The sequence below is a fragment of the Alligator sinensis genome, unplaced genomic scaffold (genome assembly GCF_000455745.1).
Source record: "Alligator sinensis unplaced genomic scaffold, ASM45574v1 scaffold61_1, whole genome shotgun sequence".
NCBI lineage: Eukaryota > Metazoa > Chordata > Crocodylia > Alligatoridae > Alligator > Alligator sinensis.
In genome coordinates this window covers 2,766,394-2,789,076 of record NW_005841986.1, presented here as the reverse complement: position 1 = coordinate 2,789,076, position 22,683 = coordinate 2,766,394, and the positions used below count along the sequence as shown (strand labels likewise).

General features: G+C 46.6%; 1 protein-coding gene across 1 annotated transcript in view; it reads right to left on the bottom strand.

The window, feature by feature from the left end:
- SORCS3 (sortilin related VPS10 domain containing receptor 3) overlaps positions 1-22,683 on the bottom strand; it is a 355,271-nt gene that overhangs the window by 159,740 nt on the left and 172,848 nt on the right. The gene's annotated exons all lie outside the window — the stretch shown is intronic.

Below are 22,683 nucleotides of genomic sequence, written 5' to 3'. Positions count from 1 at the left end.
CCCAGCACATACCTGTGTTATCACGTACCTCAGAAGGTAAACTGAGGCCCAGATCACTGCATGCCAGAACCAGATAGACCAACTTGCCTTACAGTGAGTAGGAACTGGGGGCTAACCTGCCTCACGAACTAGCATGCGATCCGCACGTGTTCCTTCCGATTCCACTGATGGAAATGTTCACCCGTGGTACTCTACCATGTTAAACCTCTCCTGAAAAGTCAAGGGTCTGATATGTTAAGGTGCCTCCTGGCTTATTGAGGAGCAAGATAAATGCTCCCAGCTCTGCTGCTGTCCTCACTTGCTTCATTGCTCCTGGAAAGTACAGTTCATCCAGTGCTGCCTTGACTGGCTCCCCACTGAGCAGCCCATCGACAAATCCTACTTGCAAGGAGCCAGAGCGAAGAACTTCTCCTGGCAGCTGGCAGAGCTGTGCGCAGCAGAAGCAAAATCTACAAGTCTCCTATTTATGGGCTTTGTTTACACGGAGTTGTAAAAACTAGTAACTGTAATGAAAACAAATGGGCCAATTTATCTCTCTGCTTTGATTTCTTTTTCAGTTGATTAAAGACAGCACTGAGAACATTCATCTCCTCTTTAAAGTGGTACAGCCTGGTTGTCTTAAGGACAGAAAAAAATACATTTGCATGAATTAATGTTTATTGGAGACCTATCCAGCCTCCAATTTTGCTATGCACTTGAAACTTGTATCTGCTTTATTGCACAGGTTCACTATAATTTTTTCAAACCTTTTGAACAGCTGGAACACCTGCATGGCAGGCTATCACTAATGTGATACAGGAGGTCAGGGAGAGATGGCGGATGAGTCACTCCTCACTTTAAAATCCAGTCCTGAATATCCATAGCCATGGGAGGGAGTGGATTTGGATTGGACCCCACAACGCAGGTCCAAACTATATTATAAATCTGAACTGGAATCCTGCATGCAAGCATCCTCAACATCCTCAGAAAAAACTTGAGGAAAGTTGATTTGGTATTTGAAGTGCCTGGATCAGTCGGATCACTAGTTTCAAGAGAACATGCACTGAGCACAGGTGATGCATCAGGGTGATATTTCTGAACACTGTTGCATTTTATGTTAACCACTTTGATTTTATTTTTTTAATTATACCATTATTATTTTTAAACAGATATTTCAAACTGTAACATGGGAAGGAAGGAAGCGTTAGTAAAATCTTATTTTTAATAGGCCAAAACTCCAGAGAGAACACATTCCCTCGCATGTAGCAAAGGGCTGTAGCATGCTGCTATCTGCCCCATCGCTGCCTCGTTTTCCCTTCCTGCATAATCAGCTGTCAAAGGAGCAAATCAGCTCTGCTGGCTGCTGACTTTTTTTCCCTCCTGGTCACCCTGACCCTCCCGCAACACCTCTCCTCAGTTTAAAATATCACTGGGCTGGCGCAGGGGCTGGGTTAATCAATTCTATCGACCATGTGGGAGGATATGATGGGCCCTCCAAGGCGCGCACAAGGAACCTGTACGTCCCCCGGGAGCTCCCCACCACACCCCCTCGCTTGCCTTCTCCTGACCTCTGGAAGGTGTTTAAACACTCAGAAAGTTTAACAACAAGAGGAAAGAAATAGAAACTGGATTTCTAATGGAAAGATTTTTCATTTAAATGTGCATTATTGGGTGATGTATGCTTTTAATTAAAGCGCATGGGTCTGGGTGCACTGGTTGCTATTACAGGGCAATCCTTCACATTTATTGAGCGTAAGGCTGGATTGGGCAGAGCAGGGAACATTCACATGGTCTCCAGCATGGGGTTTAAAGCTACAGGGAAACTCTTGGTGTGTATTATTCTGTGTCTTAGCTCCCCCGAGTCCTCAGGCCTCGGGAATCATCTACAAGGCAACCCGTGTGCTGCAGCTGGATGCAGTGTTTTAGACCACCGCTTTTCCAGCAGAAAAAAAACCAAAGATTTGGCAACACCACCTTTTTTTGCAAATGTAGGTCAGTTTTAGTGAATTATCCATTTATGGGGCAAGGGGGGAAACTTTAAAAATAGCAAAGTATTTTCTTTGGGCCTTTACAGAACAAAGCAATTTAGATTTTCTGCTTCAAAATAACATCCCATTTTCACCTTTGCATTTTGGAATTTCCTTTAGTTTTATTTTTAGTAACCTGAAAGAGGACAAAAAATGGCTCAACCCTGAAACAGCACATTTCATCCGGACACAATTAAAACGAGACATTTTGCGACCATCCGTTGGAACGTTCCATTTGATCCAAAAAAGGGGGGGGGGGGGGGACTATAATTGGTCTGACCCAAAACTCGTTTTTCTTCTAGTTTTTTTTCAGACTTGGCACCAAACCAAAAAGCCCATTACCCATGACAAAGCTTTATTCCCTATACATTAGGCCAAGGTTAATTCTCGCTCAATCTAGCCTTCACAATGTGCTGCTGGAGAGTCAGAGGGGCTGCGATGGCTCCTAAGGGGCTTTGTACACAGGCAGCATCACATGAATTTTGCGTAGCACTGGCCTTGAAGGGAGAGTTGTTTGAGGTCCACATAGGTGGTCAATGGGCTGAATGGACAGGATCCCACAGAGACTACAGAAGAAAGTAATGCCGAGGGAAGAAACCGGTCCATCCCTGTAAGATGCTTCTCACCTTACTGACGTCTCCACGGTGCAGGGAGCTTCACAAAAGCACTGACTGGTAAACCCCTCTCAAGGTAGGATGAATCCACAGCAAGTTACCCAGGTACAAATCCACTGTGTCATAGTTTCATAGTTTTTAGGGGCTGGAAGGGACCTTATAAGATCATTGGGTCCAGCCCCCCTGGACTTGGGCAGGAAAGCCTGCTGGGGTCAACTTCAACCTGTCTCAAGAAGGAGCTGACACTCTTACTCCTCATCCTCCCAGCCATGCTCACGAGGCCACGATAAGATCTCCCTCACCTTATTAAGATCAAAGGTATTCCACTCAGCCTGCGACTGCAGGGTCTACGAGGGTGTTTTCTAGGTGCTGTAATGATCCAAAACGGCCAGCCCCACAGCCGGAGCAGCATCCTTCTCCAGAAGAGACTTTGGTTGGGTTTGTTTCAGCCTTCAAAAGCTGGCGGCCCTTGTCACCCCTTCTACATCATGGAGCAAACAATGGCACTCACTTACACAGACTGCCCTGGCAGAAGCCACGGGTTGTAAGTGTTTAGGGGAAAGAAGGAAACCCAAAAACTCGCTGTATATTCCACGTGCTTTCTGCTGGTTGATCCCTGCTCTAACCTCATACTCCCTTTCTAGCTCCCTTTCTAGGACTAACGGCCATAAATTACTAGTAGACATAAGAAAAACGTCTTTACAAACTTGAGTGTCCAGGGTCTAGAATAGACTCCCCCCCAGAAGTGATACAATCACCTACTCTGGATATCTTCACAAAAATGCCTGGACACTCACCTTGCTGGGGTCCAAGACCCCAGCAGTCTTTCCTGCCCAAGTGCAGGAGGGTTGGCCCTGATGATCTCGAGAGGTCTCTTCCAGCCCCTAATATCTATGAATCTATGTTTTCAGTCTCTCATCATGCACAGAAACCAAAAACCAAGGCTCTGATTTGCTCTGGGATATTATCATGCCAGTGCCCGATAGTTTCTTGGGCAGATGCATGATACTTCTGTGATGAAGATAAGCATGTCTATAACACACAGTTAAATTCAAGGCACCTCGGTGTCAGAAAGATGATGCCAATTCAGAGGGAATTCAGAGAAACCTGAATCTGGCCATGGGCAATTAAAGGGATGTAGAGAACTAGCTACTTAGATGCAAACACCAGGGAAGGAGAGTACTACTAGAGATAGCCAAATGGGGTGTTATCAGACATAATGGGATAAAATTAAGACGAAGACAGTTTTTTGGCAAACTACCACAAAAATAATTCTAATGACAAAACTGATTAAACTGCAAAACAGTCATCAGGGGAAGTGGCAGATGCCAACTGAAACCAGAACCAATGACGTGACAGAGAATATGGCGCAGAGCACATACAACCAACTGGCGAGAAGGCAATGGGGAAAAGACTAACCCTGCTGGTCCCTTCCCTCATTCCCATGATGGGTCGACAAAATAGGTCAAGTCAGAGCACCTTTTTCCTATTCTTTTTGCAGTTCATCTGCTACGTTCTTGTCTCCTGAGCTGGGCTTTCTAAGCAAAGAAGCCACAACCCAGGAGGAAGGAGGACAAAAAGATATGTTCATTTGTGGCAGCTCCTCTATATCCATTAACCAGCTGCTCTGTAGCACAGAAGCATCAAAATGCTCAGTGCTCTGGCCAAAAACACTGATACACCCAACGTGCCCCTACACCCAAGCCAAACCACTGGAGGCTGCAACAGGGATAGCGAGTGGATGAGTACACAGGCTCTGGCTGGACTTCTCCTCTTGACAGCTATGGTCCCTTGGCAAGACTCATACACAGCCTGAGCAGGGCTTAAAGAATCTGTAAGAAAAATGTCATCGGCCTGATCCAAGGCCCATCAAAGTCAATGGAAGTCTAGTGCTGGCAAAGAAGGAGCAGACACAGCTGCCAGGACCACAGGCACTTTATGCCTGTGGAAGAACTCCCTTCTTACACTGGGAAGAAAGTTAACAGCGGTACATACCATTTAGGCCAAACTCATAGACCTTCTGTTCTCAGTGAGAGTGATGAAGGTGAAAACGGGACGTTATTTGCTCGTGGGACAAAGCAGCCTTGGGATCATCTTGTAAAATTGGTTCCTTTAGTCCATTTCTTTATCCTAACCCTACTGTGTCCCATCCCATCACATCAGGAAAGCGACAGATTAAGGCGGATTCTGGATTCATTGGATGGAGCAAGCCCAAAAGCAAACGGCCTACTCACAACCTGACTTCATGGCATCGCAAACAAAAGAGGGCTCCCTTCAGCCTCTCTCCCTCCTCTTCTGTTAATGCAAGTCTGGTGCCCAGCAGGTGCTCCAGGAACTTGGAGATGTTCTCCAAAGCTCTTTTTATTATAGCTCCTAATGGGGCAGTTCAGTCCTACTAAACTCATGCAAATTTTCCGCTTGGTTTCACTCTTTGGCAACTCATGCCCTGATGCTACACCCCACTGGAGAATAAAAGCTGAGCTCTGTTTACTACTCATTATCTCTCATCTGCATATTCACACAGAGCCACTCCAGACTTCACCTGGAGCGAAACATGATAATCCTGAAAATCTCCATGGGGATATTGTCTCCTAAGCCCTGGCCAGACTGTTGCATCATGGCAATCAAGAGATGGTGTCCTCACCATCTGCCCTGCACATTTTGCATAACCGCTCAGTCTATCTGCTCATGCACGCGAGACTGACACCGCCGCCCCCCTACTCTGTCGAGAGCAATGTAAGCTGTGTTTGCACAAGGAACCCAAATGAACAGTGTAACTCTGCAAATGCCAGCCACCGCCAGAAACAATTCAGCTTGACAGTCACAGCAGCAACTGTCACCGTACTGAGGCTGCGTCGCCGGAAAAATTTCCAACTAAGAGAGTAGCATGTTTTAGGGATCCCCTCGGGCTATCGCCATACACCATTTGCAGTGTCATCTCAGATTCATCCATCATCACTTCCCTGCGATCAAACAACGGGATGTCGCACCTTCACTGAGAAGCTGAATCTTGCAGATCATGCAAGGGGAAAGGAAGCTCTTTAAGTTCTCTCTGCATGTCTCCATTCATTTGCTCTATGTTCAGGACTGAAAAATTGCAACTTAGGGAGTTAAAAAGTAAAATAAAAAGAAACCTTATGCGACATCAGCGGGAAGGACTTTTACAGACAATGCTGCCCATCCCACTATACCATCATCCCAGTGGGCTGAAGCTAATCAATGAGCATGCTGATGCTATAACAGACTGTGCTCCAAGTGAAGGCAGCACAAAGGCAATAAAGAAGTTCTGGTTACGCTCTCATTAGAGAAATACTTGATCTAGACTGTGCTCTTTAACTGGGAGTGCTGGGCTTACATCTGCACTGGTTAGTCTTTCAGGCTTGCTAGGTTCGACTTTTGAATGCGTGTGCAGTACTCTCAGGGATTTACAAATGTATCGGACCCACGGGAAATGCTGTATTTGCGTAAAGCCGAGTTCTGACTTCACAGAGAAATGTTCTGGGACCAAGCTGTTCTCCCCACAACTAGGCAGAACAATGGACCAATTCTCCCAGGCGCAAGCCTACAAGAGGAGACCAAGGCGCTGGTTCTCTTCCAACTTAGGCCTCTACCGTCACTTAGACAAGTGCACATAGGGCTAGGATTCAGAGAGACCTCAACAACTTGGAGGACTGGACCAAATGAGGTTCAACAAGGACAAGTGCAAAGTCCTGCACTGAGGAGGGAGCAATCCCCTGCACCGGTGCAGGCTGGGGGTGGTGGGCTGGGCAGCAGCTCTGCAGAAAAGGACCTGGGAGTGACAGGGGTCAAGAAGCTGAACAGGAGCCAGCAGTGTGCTCTTGGTGCCAAGAAGGCTGATGGCATCCTGGGCTGCAATAGTAGGAGCATTGCCAGCAGATGGAGAGCAGTGATTCTTCTCCTCTATTTGGCACTGGTGAGGCCACATCTGGAGTCCTGTGTCCAGCTGTGGGCCCCCACGACAGAAAGGATGTGGCCAAATTGGAGATAGTCCAGCAGAGGGTAATGAAAATGGTTGGAGGGCTGGGGGACATGACTGGTGAGGTGAGGCTGAAGGAACTGGGTTTATTTAGTCTCCAAAAGAGAAGATACAGAGATTTTAACAGCAGCTTTCAACTCCCTGCAGGGGGGTTCAAAAGAGGATGGAACTGGGCTGTTCTCAGCGGTGGCAGGCGACAGAACAAGGAGCAATGGGCTCAAGCTGCAGCAAGGGAAGTTGAGGTTAGATATTAGGAAGAACTTTCTCACTAAGGCTAGGGACAGAAGTTACACAAAAACCAGTTTAAGTGAGCAGAAACTGGTTTAAACTTCCATTGATTTCATAGACATCAGGGCTGGAAGGGACCTCGGAAGATCATCGAGTCCAGCCCCCCGCCCAAAGGGCAGGAAGTCAGCTGGGGTCATAGGATCCCAGCAAGATAAGCATCCAGTTTCATCTTGAAGGTGTTCAATGAAGGCGCTTGAACCACCTCCGGTGGCAGGCTGTTCCAGACCTTGGGGGCTCGGACAGTAAAGAAGTTCTTCCTTATGTCCAGCCTGAAACGATCTTGAAGTAGTTTGTGACCATTCGACCTCGTCATCCCTTGGGGCGCTCTGGTGAACAAACGTTCCCCCAGATGCTGGTGGTCACCCCTGATAAACTTGTAGGTGGCCATCAGATCACCCCTGAGCCTGCGCTTTTTCAGGCTAAAGAGCCCCAGGGCTCTCAGCCTGTCATCGTAGGGTCTGCTTCCCTGACCTCTGATCATGCGCGTGGCTCTTCTCTGGACTCTCTCAAGCTTCTCCACATCCTTTTTGAATTGTGGAGCCCAAAACTGGACACAGTACTCCAGCTGCGGCCTCACTAAGGCCGAGTACAGGGGGAGAATGACGTCCCGGGATTTGCTTGAGAAGCATCTATGGATGCAAGCCAGCGTTTTGGTCGCTTTACTAGCCGCTGCATTGCATTGCAGGCTCATGTTCATCTTGTGGTCAATGATGACCCCCAAGTCTCTTTCTTCCATAGTGCTAGCCAACATAGCACTGCCGAGCCTATAAGGATGCTGCGGGTTTTTTTTCCCAAGGTGGAGAACCTTGCATTTATCGGCGTTGAACACCATCAGATTCTCGTCCGCCCACTTGCTGAGCCTGTCCAGGTCAGCCTGGATAACCTGCCTGTCTTCTGGTGTGGATGCTTTGCCCCAAAGTTTGGTGTCATCGGCGAACTTGGCCAGTCCGCTTCTGACTCCAGTGTCCACATCATTAATGAAGATGTTGAACAGTATGGGTCCAAGGACAGAGCCTTGGGGGACCCCACTGGTCACAGGACACCACGATGAGTGACTTCCATCGATTACTACCCTCTGGGTCCGACCCCGGAGCCAATTTTCCAGCCAGCAGATCGTGGAGGACCCAAGGCGACAATTGGCCAGTTTCTCCAAGAGGCGATCATGGGACACCAGATCGAAGGCTTTTTTGAAGTCAAGATATATGACATCAATCTCTTCTCCCTTGTCCAGGTGATAGGTCACCTGGTTGTAGAAGGAAATGAGATTGGTCAAGCAAGACCTACCCGCAACAAACCCGTAACTTGTAACAGAACAGAAGTTCAGTGCACGTAAACCAGTTTCCAAATGGCCAAAACTGGTTTGAGATAAACCTGGTTGAATGTAGTATCTTAATTGACTGAGGTCAAACCCATTTATGGAACTTGTGTCCCAACCCCTTCCTGGTTTAAGTTAAACTAGAGTCCTCCAGCATCCCTGCATGCTCTGCAGCCCTGGGTGAGCTGGACTGGATGTTCCAGTCAAGCAGGGTTTGTCCCACCCCTCTCCTCCCTAGCTGGAGCACTATCACTGCTGTGGTGGGCTGAGTACGGGGTAAGGGTGGGGGACCCTGCTCTGAAGTGCTGCTGAGTCTGCCTGGCAAGGGGGCATCTGCTCTTGCCAGGCATCCCCAGCACCCTACACCCCCTGGCTGCTCCAGCAACAGGAGTGGGGCTGGGGCCAGACGTCAACAGCCTGAGGGGAAGTGGGAGTGTAATCCCCCTTTGCAGGGGGTGGTAGTGCGGGCACCAAAAGGCTCCGCTTCTGCACCCAGGGCCTTTGCGGGCAGCCACCAGTAGCCTGAGGGGAAGCAGGGAGTTTAATCCCTCCATTGCAGGCAGCAGTGGTGGAGGCACCAAAACGGCACCCTGGGCCAAGTCTCTCCAAGGAGTGGGCAGCCAGCTGTGGGGAGGGGGCAGGGAGAGGGGATGTGATCTGGCTGCATCGGGGGCAGTGGGTGCAAGGCAATTTACAGAGCCCAACTCATCACTGCCTCCCATTGCAGAAATATGGCCTGAGGTGGGGTGGCCCCCAGGGGCAGGGTTCAGTGCCCGCTGCCTCCCACCTCCAGCCCCACACAGCAGCTGCAGTTTGCAGGAGGGATGCAGCGCAGCTCCCTAACCCTCCCTCTCCAGGCCCAAGAACTCCCATCAGGCCACATCACCATGGGCCCTGTAGCAGAAAAACAGGCAGCCACTGTCACTGGAGTGGGGTCAGGAACAAGCCAGCCCCTTCCCAGCTCCTACAACTTTTCCTGCCATGGGGCCACCCCGGCCTGGCAGTTGGGCTACCACCACCTAAGTCAGGCTTCCCTTGCTAGCAACCACCGCTGTGAGCAGGTGGCGGGTGACAGGTGCTTCACCTCCACCTGCTGTGATAGTTCGCTCCCCCATGACCGCCAGGAGAGGGAGGGGGCAGGAAGACACGCTGCAGTTGCAGCCTGCCTGCAAACTGCAGTCCCCACGCGGGGACAGGCAGGAGGTAGAGGACACTGGTCCCCGCTTTTTGGGGCTGTCCCAGCACAGGCTGCGCTGCTGCAGCAGGAGATAGCAGTGAGTTCAGCTCCATAACTAGCTCTGTTTCTCCCCTACCCCCTGCAGCCAGGTCACATCCCCCCTCCCCACCCCCACCCGCAGCCAGCTGGCCCCTCCTTGGAGGGACTTGACTCAGGGCGCCGTGTCAGTGCCCCCACCACTAGTGCCTGTAATGGGGAATTAACCCGCCCCCCCACTTCCCCTCAGGCTACTGGCATCTGGTCACAGCAGCCCCAGGTGCACGGCCATGGGTGCATGAGTGGAGCCTATTGATGCTGATGCTTACACCGCCCCCCCTGCAGTGGGGGGTTAAACCCCTACTTCCCCTCAAACTATCGGAGTCTGGCCCTGCCCCTGCTCATGCCACCAGCCAGAGAGTTAGTGGGGTTGGAGGGATGGGGACCCCTGACAAGGACTGCTTCCACTTCCCCCTCCACACAGACCCTGGCTAGAGTTCCTGCAGTCCAAGCTGGGGGTTTAAACCCCTCCCCAGTCATACTCAGGTCTGCCTGGCCATGCCCCTTCCCTCAGCTTAGTTTCTCTCCAGCCGAGGGCTCACTGTAGCACCCCCTGGCTTCTGGCCTGATCCACTGCAAGCACATGCTTGCATTTCCAGAGTCAAAAGTGAATGTCTGTTGACTTGTAAATTGGTTCAGTCTATGCAGGTTAGACTAACCTGCAAAGATTGAATCAATTCAGGCTCTGGCTTTTCGAATATCTGCCCCGAGCCCAGAGGGGTAGTAAAACAGTGGAACAGGTTATCCAGAGAGGGTGTTGAATCTACATCCTTGGAGGTTTTTAAGACCCGGCTAGACAAAGCCTGGGCTGGGATGATGTAGTTGGGGCTGGTCCTGCTTTGAGCAGGAGGTTGGACTAGATGTGACCTCCTGAGGTCCAGTCCAGCCCTTGTTGTCTTTGATTCTAAAACACATAAAATACCACCATACTAACACAATAACACATGCCCACCTCGTACCTTGGCCAGTCATTTATCTTCATACAAGGCAGTGGAGAATTGGATCCTGAAAGAAGTCCTAACTTTGCTATGAAGGAATCCAAAGATGGTATAGAAAATTTGCAGTGGAGAACGTTCCTCTTATAAAAGAACTCTCCTCTCAAACTCATCCTCACCTCTGCTTCCACAGCTGGTTCTTTTATGCATACCCACGATGGTTCGCATACACTGAAAGATTACTGCATCATGTCCTAACTTTCATTTTATAGCCACCCACAGTCCTATAAAAATCAATTGAACACAAACCCAGAGAATTTTAATACATTGCAAGAGCATCTTGTAACTGCCACAAAACTATTCCAGGCCTTGTATTTGAAAAGTTCGATAACAACAACAACTACTACAAAAGGACACAGAGAGGAAGCCCATCAGAATGGAACTGCAGCTTATGCTATGAACCAGCACGGCATGGAAAATGAGGTTGATGATGGGTATAAGCTAAGATGCCATGCGACTTATACGTGTGTTTCTTGGATGGATACGTGCATCCGACACACCGGCAGGTGACACACACCTAGGCTTGGCAGAATTCCATTTTCATTTTTTAATCATTTCAAGGGATAACATTGATGCATATTTTTAAGCCTTTATTTCAATTTTTATCAGTTGAAATTTTCAGGATTGTGCAAAATTAGGAGTGTGGGGGGGGCAGACAATGTATTATTGACAATATACTATCATTATACTGCAGTTTAACCACCTGCTGTGACAAACGTAACTACTGTAGGGCTGCTGCCAGCTGAGTGGCAGAGCTGCAATCAGTCCTGGTCCTGCTCTCCCAATACTCCCTCATCCACTTTGTCACTTCCTATTCCTTTGTTTCCAGTCCCCTGGGGTTTCTGGGAGTTGCAGCCCAAACTGCAATCAGCACAGTTCTGTAAGACTGATCCCCCTGTCATCACACACTCCATCAGCCATCATTTTTCTTACCTCCCCTTTCTGTAAATTGCAATTATTAATGATGGAAATATTTTTCGGCAGTCTGTAACTATGAGGTGGAATAGATGCATCATTTACCAAAAGAAATCAAATCCTGCCAAGTTTATATACACTCTACTGCATAAAGCAGTGCTTGATCAGGCCACAGTCTTACCAAGAGATGCTTTATTGTGAACAGATGCTCCATGCATAGGCAGTATTAGAGCAGGCTGAAGATTTGCCTATATACCAGCTCTTAAACGTAGACCCAAAGGTCCCATACGGATGTGGTCATTGACATCAGTGCTCATTAAGATGGTTCTCTACCCAGAGAGGGCTCAGGAAGTTTACTTGTGCAAAACAATCTACTCTAAGCAGGGGAGCCCTCTGCTGTAAACAGCACTGTTGAACTCATTTGGGCTCCAAAGATTGTGACCATGCAAAGAAGAAGTCAGGATAAGAGGTCTAGAGCATCTTTGAATCTGGAAGTGTGTTCAGGGCATCAAACTCAAATGCACTGTCCTGGCATGGGGGCCAGAAGCTGCATCCCAATAACTCCTAGTACTGGATTACCCATAGAGAATGAACTGGTCACTCTTCGACCACTCCCAGCATGTCCAGCTCTCAGGATTTTATCACAAGTCTCCAGATTACAGAATCACAGGAACGTATGATCATTAGCGACCATCCCATTCTAACCACCTGAACTTTGAGGAAGGATCAAATATACCTACACAGTGCCTGCAGATGCTTATCAAAATCCACCGCAAAGCTGTGTAACCTGTTCCAGTACTTCCAGTGCCAGATTTAGGCTTAAACTACTTAAAATACAGTTTAGGGCCTCACAATATGAGGGGCCTCTAAATAAGAGAAAAAACCTAGACATTTTCTGTCTAACATGACAAAAATATACATATATATGGCCCTAGTTATTATACATATTGAGTTCATAAATTTGTGCAGAAATAACAATAATTCATCTTAAAATGTCATGAAAATCCATTTTTGTGGATTTTGTGGATTATTTTTATCATATGGAGCCTCTTAAACTGGACATAGTTTAGGGCCTCGGCATGTCATAATCCAGCACTGAGTATTTCATGTTAGAAGCGTTACCTGACGTCTAAACTATATTTTCCTTGCTGAACATAAAGACATCTCTTCTGGTCTCATCACCATTGGCCATGAAAAATGATTGTCCACTGTACTCTCCATAAAAAACGTGAGACACATAAGACGTTTCCTATCACACCAACCTCTCCCATTAATCTTCTTTTGTAGATTAAACAGACGAAGTTCCTTCAACCCTTCCACACAGGCCATGATTTCAAAATTTCCTTTCCATCTTGTGGTTCTCCTTCCAAATCTCTCCAATTTGTCCACATCTTTCTAGTGTCGGAGAGTGAAAAACTGGACATAATGCTGCAGCTGAGTATCTACTAGTAGATAGAAGTGTTGGGAGTTATCTTTAAAGCTCCTACTGCTGGTATCAGTATACAGCATGATTGAAAATCACATCTTGAAGTAGAAAAAGAACAAGTTGTTTGGCCTTGTGGTTTTGGAAATGTGCTGGAAAGTATGTCCTATGGGTTCCCTGAAGCTTAAAAACACCAGCATAAAATAAAAAGACCCTAGACCATATTATTATTATTAAGACATCTCTTGATTTTTATGCCCATCTCCTGCTTTTGGAGGGCATTGGGACTTGCAATGTTGAACATGCTGTAAATACCACAAACTTACAATTGACACTAACTGGCTTCCTTGTTGGCAATGTCAGTGAAGAAGCTACGGTCAAAATAAGCCGCTGAGCTGGGGTGGGGGGGGAACTCTCTTTTGGCCCATGGCGTTGCTTCTGCTGCGTCAAGGACATGGGTAAATACCTTGAGGGACGCAGGAACTGACACTGCCTGTTCTAGGAAATAGAGCACTTTGGACTCAAGGGCTGTGACTTTCACCAGAACTACAAATCAGTTAAATACAGTTTTGAGAGTTATCTCCTGGAAAAAAACCCAGGATCCAGCTGTGATGAATTTTTATGTTGCAGGATTTAGCAATGCCAGCAGACAATTCTTTGTGCATAAGTGATGTCTTACACACAGGCAAATAAGCCCACCAGGGGCTTATTTGTATCTCTCCTTGCCAGGCTGACTGTAGGGTAGAAAATTTACCCTAGAAGGAGAAAGCGCTATTCTTTTCTTCTCTTGAGGGAATGGGATGCTGTACAGCTACAGCTGGCATAAATTAGCACAGGTCCATTAAAAAACCATGGAACCATACTAATTTACACCAGTCGGCATCTGCCCTTGTGTGTGCTATTAGAGTACAAGAGGGTTTGTTTGCCTGGTAGAGTTTCTTGTGTGGGAGCCAGCACCCTTGCACATAGGAACTGCTTGAAGTAGGTTCACATGGGCAAAAAGGAGTCCTATTTGTTAGCAAATCTGTAAGAAAAGTGGATTAACAACACAGATTCCAAAATACCGGCTTTCAATGTAGAAAAGCCAATTCCCAACATGGCAAGATTTATATACCTACTAAATCCCCTGAAACACAATTTAAAGAGGTTTTTTTAGCATTCCTCAGACCTGAGATATAGACAGCTATAGACTGCACCATACCAACCATGACATGAAGCAGCACAGCGTATACTGCACTTACTTTATAGGTGGAATTTTCAGGGATGTTGATGATAAAGAAACTCAAGAAAAATGGATGAGATGCAGTGGAGTGAGAAGAAGTTGACGCATAGGCCACGACACTACCATGTCATCAGCACAATTTTCAGGAGGCACTACTATCCAATGGATAGGCAACTGAACTGGGAATGAGAAGGCCTGGTTAATAACCTAGGATCTGCCACTAATCTGTGGCATGGACTTGGGCAAGTCACTTCACATCTCTGTGTCTCTCTTCCTCTTTACATTCTCCACTTGCGTAGAGCATAAATTATTTAAGCATTAAGGCATGGACTACTTCTCACTATGTAGATATACAGAACTCAGCACAAGACCATGTCTAGATGTTGCCATGATAATAATAGAGCCAGACTAAAATCAGTTTGATAAGGGTGAATATGGCCCTGACTGAAGGTTTGGGGTCATAGCTTCTACAATGCTTCTGGATCCTTTGAGATGGAAAAGCTATATAAATGGTTCTACTTTTAGCTGGAAACTATGCATATAAAAGACTACTTTCATTTGTCCTGCTGCATAGGCTCATTCTGGTACAGAGGAAATGCATTCTTTTAGGAAAAAGCTATTCTCTCATGAAGCCTGACTACTCAAGCATGTATCAGGTACCAGTCATTGCTGCTAAAATGCTCTTTCATCTTTTCAAGGTGCTTCATTAACCCCAAACAATACAACAATGATACACGTTGAGTTTAATAAGGATGTGGAGGAGAAGAGTTGCATCACTTCCCATTCATCTCATTCAGATGGCAAACTATGTTCCAGAAATGCTTCCAAGAACAGTCCAAGTCTTCTATTCATTCATTTTTGACCGGATTAAGGTGTTGCCATATTGAACTAGCCAGTTGCTATATATCATCATAATAGATGTGCAGCACTTCATTGCATCCAGACTTTCTATTTGCAAAGTGAGGTGAACACTTTAATTAACACCAACCACTGTAATTCAGAAGGGGTAGTCCCTGCTGAGCAGATTTGCAGAAGATCTCCCACAACCAGCATCAAAGAATAATGTCATAATAGATGTGCAGCACTTCATTGCATCCAGACTTTCTATTTGCAAAGTGAGGTGAACACTTTAATTAACACCAACCACTGTAATTCAGAAGGGGTAGTCCCTGCTGAGCAGATTTGCAGATCTCCCACAACCAGCATCAGAGAATAATGGTAGCTTCTGGGATCTGAGGCCTTATGAAGAGCTGGCCCTATGGGTTAATCAAATGTATGAGTGTAACGGGGCGGGGGGTGTCCCCAGGCACCCGAAGAGATCAATGGCCCCCAGCCCATTGAGCGCAGTCTGCCTTGGACTCTCCTGCCATGCCTTGATGTAAATGGAAGTGATGTAAAATGTTGGAGACTGCTCCATTTGCAGCCCTGGTTTACTGGGCCAATCACATGGCTCCAAACCATCCCTACACCATGTCCCATACCTCACAAATGGCATCCAATTCTCCTTACTACACCCCTGGCCCCTTACAGCCTCTGACCCACACAGGCCTCAGGTCCCTTTTGATGGACCTTGGTCTCTCACTGGACCACTCCCTCAGCCCTTCACTGGACTGCAGTCTGACCTGACTCTGGGCCACACACTCGCACTCTGGGCCTTTTGCCCCTCAGGCCTCAGGTCTCTCCCAGTGGATCTTGGCCCCTAGACTTTCCCCTCTACAGGGTGACTCAAAAGGCATCAGGGGATGAGGTTTTCTGGTGCCCCATCCTCACCTTTCACTGGGGAGGCACAGGTGCAGCATTTCCTGGAGACAGCCCCACCACAGGCAGCCCCGCCACACCATCCAACCCCAGCAGGGTGCAGTTTCAGGTCTTACCACCAGGAACCTCCTCCATCCCCATAGTTCCTACCCTGACCTCCAGGAGTTACAGGAGCTGCAGTCTTCAGGCCAGGCAATGCTACTCCATGAGCTCCCCAGATGTAACTGCCGGCCCTGCTCCAGGGTCTGGGCTTGTACTCTCCCTGCCCAGCCCTCCTCTTGCAGTCAGGTGACTGCCCAATTGGGCCTGAACCCACCTGCCAGCTGCTCTACACCCTGCCTGATGTTCTTAAAGTGGCGGGCACAAACAAGGCACTGCCACAATGAGAGATTCTCAGCTGCAGGCCTCCAAAACCAAAAGGGATTTAAAAGTTGCCTCATTCCATTTTGTTGTACATCTCCACAGTTATAATTTCAGGTTCTGAAAGATGCATTTGCCTTTAGGCTATGGCTGGTCTCTGATGCTTTAAAGAAAGAAGGAATTTAAATAGGCAACCAGCTTGGGAAGCTATTGTGCACACACACAGCCTTACTCACATAAACCCTGGCTGGATCAGGGTCTAATATTGCCATGCTACAAGTGGAGAGAACAGGAAGGATGAGATATCGCTGCGTATCACTCCCATCCCTATTGGATCATCTTACATAAGGATGGATATGTTTATTGAATATGATTCAGCACAGCGCTTAGCCATTTGAGCTGAAAAGTAAACCCATACTTAACGCTTAGCTGAACTGAGTCTAGGACTATGCTGCCAGCCTCTATTGCATTATTTCAGCAGTGCTGTATAATGTGAAGTGTTGAGGACAATTAATTATGGCTTTTAATTACATACATATTTAAGAGGCAAGGATTTCTTTGAGTTATATCTTTTATTGGACCGACTATGTAGTGGGGATAGAGTTAGACCAGCTTTTGAACAAGAGACATTCAGCGAGCATCAGTAATGCTGTATTGTGAGTTTCAGAAGGGACTCAGGAGCGATATCGGGCCAGAGCTTTGATCCCAACATGGAGAACAAAGACTAAAAATAAAAATGAGAGGGGCAAAGATGAAGTATTTTGGATTCATTTTGTAACCCTGACACTGCCATCCAATCAGAGAGAATTTTTTATGATGATCAATGTTCTTCTAATCCAGAATCCTATTGACAAGGATTCAAGAATAAAACAGACCATTACTATTGCTGGAAAACAGCAGGACGAGATCTTTGATATGGTACATCTACCTATGGTCTTACTTATTCACATGCAGTGTTTGAGCTGTTCCCCACACTTGGGAAAGAACAACTATGCTACCTGAAGCACAATGCCAGGAACCTAAGCATCTTTCCTACATTGCCCTTCCCCTTGGGATCACCACCTGGATGATCCGTTTTCCATAACTTTAAAGATCAGGGAGTGTTCAGGGCTTCTTTCCTCCCCTCCTCCTGTCTCTGTTTCCATCTACTGTGCCTGTGATTTATCCCTCATCACAATATCTAGGGACCAAAAAAAAAAAACCCACTACAAGGGCCACCAGATAACATGGTCCAAGAATGGGCATACATACAATCACTTCTGTCCAGTATGGGGAAAGTGCCAGGTTTCATTAGCTGGCGACTAAGGATAGTTAAGTGTTGTATTAGTTCTATTCACTGAACCGCTACATTTATTTTCACAGTAGAAAAAAAATTGTTGATAGGCAGTCTGCATAATAAAAAATTAATAAAAAATAAAAAGTCATAAAGAGAGCATATCCTAACTAGTTCAAGTTTCACAGTCACTTACTCTGTGTTTGCGATCGCACATCATCACCTGCCCAAAGTTCACTGTTTGGCTAGGACAACATTCACCGGGGCACTTTTGAAGCAGAGTCAGTGTTGCATAATTTAATTTCTCATCTCCCATTAACACTGCCAGTCTTACCATAATCAGAATGATAAATGCAGAGTCATACTTCTTCTCGCTGACATTAATGCCCATCAATATTTCAAATGCAAACAATTGTGACATTTAACTTTATAAAAATTACCTAGTGCACCAACACTGCTTAATTAAACAATTTAAAAGCTGCTTTTGTTATATTTAATGAATGATATATTATACTGCAACGAAACATGCAGCAATACAAATACTTCACAATGCTAACAATTAAGACTCACTTCACTTATGGCAATTGACAACCCAAGTGCTCCACACTTCATTCAGTTTGTGCATTCGAAATGAACTGGTTAGTGAGAAGGGTGCTTCTTTGCTAATGAGTTTTGTAATCAAGGCATCTATTTTAATTTCAAATTGGCCAGATTGGGGGAAATTGCTAGACTAAATGACTTGTGCTAATTAGGATTATAAAAATATTCATCATGGCAAGGAATTAATGTAGGGTCCTGATTTCCCTACATTTGCATATTGCTTTAGTTTCAGGGGGAGGGACATGGGGGGATCAAAAAAACTACTCCTGATAAATTGTCTTCTTTTTAATGAATTGAACAAACATGATATCTGTTTTAGTCGTCCTTTCATTTAAGAAGACTGATACATATTCATGATTTGTAAATGAAGTTAAGTGGTTTCAACTCCTCACTTCATTACCATACTGAAGAAGTGACTTCCGCAAGTAGCTTTTAAATATTCCAGATCTCTGGGGTTTCCTTCTGCACAGCTAACAGTCTGGTTGATCTGTTTTCCTGAGCCCTGCTTGAACAGTGGGACTGGTAGCAGGGGGCTGTCTGGTCCAAGAAGAGATACCTACTGTGGTTGTAGAACAGGATGTTCTCAGAGGCACATAAAAAATAAGGCGGTCTTCTTGTTAAGGTATGGAAACAAGACTCAATTCTGGATATAACTACTCGATTTGTCACAGTGGGCCAGTCGCTCACGGCCAAATTCTCAAGAGGGCCTTGATTCCTTAAACATGAGGTCCAAAAACATCATGCAACAAAGCTCACCAGGTGCCTGAGAGGGATACATGTTGTAGCCGTGTTGGTCTAAGAAACAGAGACAAACAAAACTCTTGGGCTAGAGGCAACATCTTTTATGAAACCAACTATATAGCAGTTGGTCTAATACAAGATATCGCCTCTAGCCTAAGAGTTGTGCTTTCCCCTGTTCTGAAAGTTGCCTGGGACTTGCAGATCTGTTACTGCACCTGCCCAAAATGGCCCCAGACCCAACAGCTCCATGTCTTGCTCCAACTTCAGTCCTGCTGGCATCCAGAAGATAGAGAGAGTACTGCCTATGCCCCCTAAGGTGTCCTATCCAGTACACAGGCTTTGCATACATCTAACGCTTGCTGACACTATCAGCCACTCTCAAAATCACAGAATCACAGAAATCATGGAGGCCTTTTGGTTTCAAATGTGATCTATTAGTGGGGGCATCTGCCTATATATGTGAGGGGGTCTGGTCCTGCTCCCAACACTTACCGTGCATACCACATTACATGGTTATCAGATAAGAAACAGGGATAAACTTAGGAACAGCTCTGGGCCCTTGAGTCAGAAAACATTGGTTTAGAATTGCACAAAATGGAAGCTTTCAGACCAGGCCTGAATCTAGGAGAAAACCACAGGCTTCCTAGGAAGCAACGACTCAACCCAGCCTTGGACAGTTTTGCCCAAGCAAACAGCCACACCATCAAAATAAGTGTGTCCTCCATTCTCCTCATGGTGGCTGAGTTCAGGGCACAATAAGTAGTTAAGGGTTTACTGCTAACCTGTAAGACTAAAAACAAGCAAGAGCCCGACTTCAGAGCCTGATGCTCACCTGGGATGGGGGAATGCCAGCTCCCACACCAGTGCCCCAACCACCTGGAGTAATGGTTACTTCCTATCTCCTTCTGTGTTTCTTTGAGAAAGGGTTGACCTGACTTAATGTCTAATACTAGGAGCAGATTCACAGCTACAGATCCTGAGCAAAAACAAGCATGTCCCTCCTGCCCATAGTTCAGTGCTAAACCAATTTAGCATCTTTTCTCAACACTGGCAGCTCAGGTTGATGGCTTTGGAGGATCCTGTCCATACATCTTGCAGTCTCTCAATGCACTGCATAGGGAGCCCGAGCCCCTACTTCACAGCAGAGGATTTCACTCGATTGCATTCCTTATCCTTTAAAATACATTCAGCCTTGTCTGAACGTATCCAGGCCCCTGACATGCATTGAATTTGACTTTCCAATCGCACCTCCTGCCTGCTCTGAGGTTACAAGAAGCCCCTAACCAGGTTTGATGCTGACTGCCAGGTGCATCTCAGCAACACAGCCCTGCATTACCTAGCCCATCTAATTGAGCTGCTCATACGTGGCGGTGTTGGGACACTCACCCTATTGCTTGCTACATGGTGAAGATGAAGCCCTATAGAACCAGAAGCCATTGATTACCAAACTCTTTATTAAATTCTCTCATATTAATAATCTCGTGGCAGGTGAATTTGAGACAGGCTGTTACTGAACCACCCAACTCACTCTCATCTCCTTCTCCCTCCAGGGTTTTGTATCCCAGTTACTACTGCGGTATCTGAGGACCTCTGTGGTTAAAGTTTCTTTTTCAAACAATTGTTTTCTAAGTTTCTCCCTAATTCCCTGTATGCTTTTTAAAATAAAATCATTGGTGCAGGGGGCTGGACCCGATGATCTTCCAAGGTCCCTTCCAGCCTTACAATCTATGAATTGATGAATACAAGTGCATTTTGCTTCTTGCTGGGGCTATGGCAGGGTTCAAGGTCATGCCGACATGTTGCAAGAGCAAACTCCGAAGTCACAGTCTGATGCCATTCATAGATGTTAGGGGCTGGGAGGGACTTTACAAGATCATGGGGTCTAGCCCCCACTGCACTTGGGCAGGAAAGACCGCTGGGGTTAGATGACCCCAGCAAGGTCAGCGCCAAGAGGCTATTTGAAGATCGCCAGGGTGGGTGACTGTACCACCCCCAGGAGGAGTCTGTACCAGACCCTCGGCACTTGAATTGTAAAGAAGTTTTTCCTTATGTCCAGTCTGAAGCCATCTTCAATCAGTTTGTGTCCATTGTTTCTTGTCTTCCCCTGGGATGCCTTGGTGAACAGATGCTCCCCCAGGCCATGATGTACACCCCTTATATACTTATAGGCTGCCACCAAGTCCGCTCTGAGTCTTGTCTTCTCCAGGCTGAACAGTCCCATGTCTTTCAGCCTCTCCTTGTATGACCCGCTCTCCACACCTCCATCATGCACGTGGCCTTTCTTTGGGCACTCTCGAGCTTCTCCACTCTCCATAGGAAACTCTATGCCTTGCAAACCAAGCTCTCTGTCCAGCTCTCTGTCCAGTTCCCACCCTCTGCAGGTTTCCATCAGTGGGACACTGCTGTCAGAAGTCAGGCTCACAGAGGACTGGCTGTCTCCTTAGGTGGACAGGCCAAATCACGGAGAACTTTAAAAATCCTGACCTGGAATTTCAGTCTGCATTTCACCAGGAGTCACTGCAAAAAAGCAAAGCATGGGCGCGCGCTGGGTGGTCAGGGGCTGAGGCAGATAAGCACTTCCATCCTGTACCAAATAGGTCGGCTCAAACTGCGGTTTCCTTCTTTGGTATAACAAACTGCAGCATTCAAGATCAGCATTCACAAAGGCAGGGGTACCTGTGATCAAATTGGTGTCTGATGGACATAATTGCCCGGCCAGAGGGTGTCTTTAACATCTGTAAGTGTTCGAATTTCAAGAAGGAACGGAGCACCTAGGACAATAAGGCAATAGGCCAGCCTCACCTCTGGTGGCTGTATATCAGGAGATGTTAAAGGTGTTGTCTATGCTCCAAGAAATGCTTTGTCCATGTTCAGGTCCATATTTTAAACCCAGATGCCATATAGCAGTCCTAACTCCTTCAAGTAAAAAGCAGCACTTCTCAAGCACACCAGTCATTTGATCACATTCATACAGTGGCTCTGTTTTCATTTATTACAGGCTTTCCTCGGGAAAAAAAGTCTTTCCTGGAAAAAACTTGGGGGCTGTTATGAGAAGTAGCAGTTTTGTAAGAAAAAGCTGCTACCAAATGGGAGCATGGTTACTCGTGAAACCCTGCCAGATTCACGTCAGAAATGGCCATTATACTCCTAAAGTGCCCACCCTGGGTGTGTAAGCGCTCAGGACATTGCAGGGCACAGTGCACAAGAAGTCCATGCAGCACTGCCATAATGCACCACCTTCCTTGGAAAATATACACACAAACCAAATGTTATCCTCAGTGTCTCTGCTATCATCCGACACTCGAGACTCAAAAGATATAATTACCAATTAGTCTTCTAGAGCCCGATAATTACCCAGTCCTACATGGCTGCACAGGGTTGCAAGAGAAAGTACAGCGCCCATCCTTCCTCCCAGCCTTGAGAAACCTCCTCCATCGCTGCTGCATGAGATGTGAGAGCTGCAAGGTTTCTTCTTCCCAACCTCCACGTTTGTAGGACACAGCCCCAGGCAAAATGAAGTGGAGCCAGCATGGAAAAAGACAGCGATTAGCTGTTGACAAGAACTGGGAACAGATGACTACTATGTCCTGGGAGAGACAGAAGAGCAGGGAATGCTGCTTTTCCATGGCACAGTTATTTTCCTGGACTCCTTGTAGGATAAAGCCACTACATACTGCCTCTTACTCTGAAATAAAGGGAAGCTGACACACTGGTTTCTGGCCCCATTATGAATGTCCTTCTCCAGTCTTTTCAGAAATGCAGGGGTCTGGGGAAAACAGCTTGACATATGGGGTACTGGCAAAACTTGGTGATTTTAATACCTTATTTACTGGGGGAAAAAGTAGTTTCAGCTCAACTGAAACTATTTGTGAACTGGCATCAAATGTATCAAATAGTTTTAGG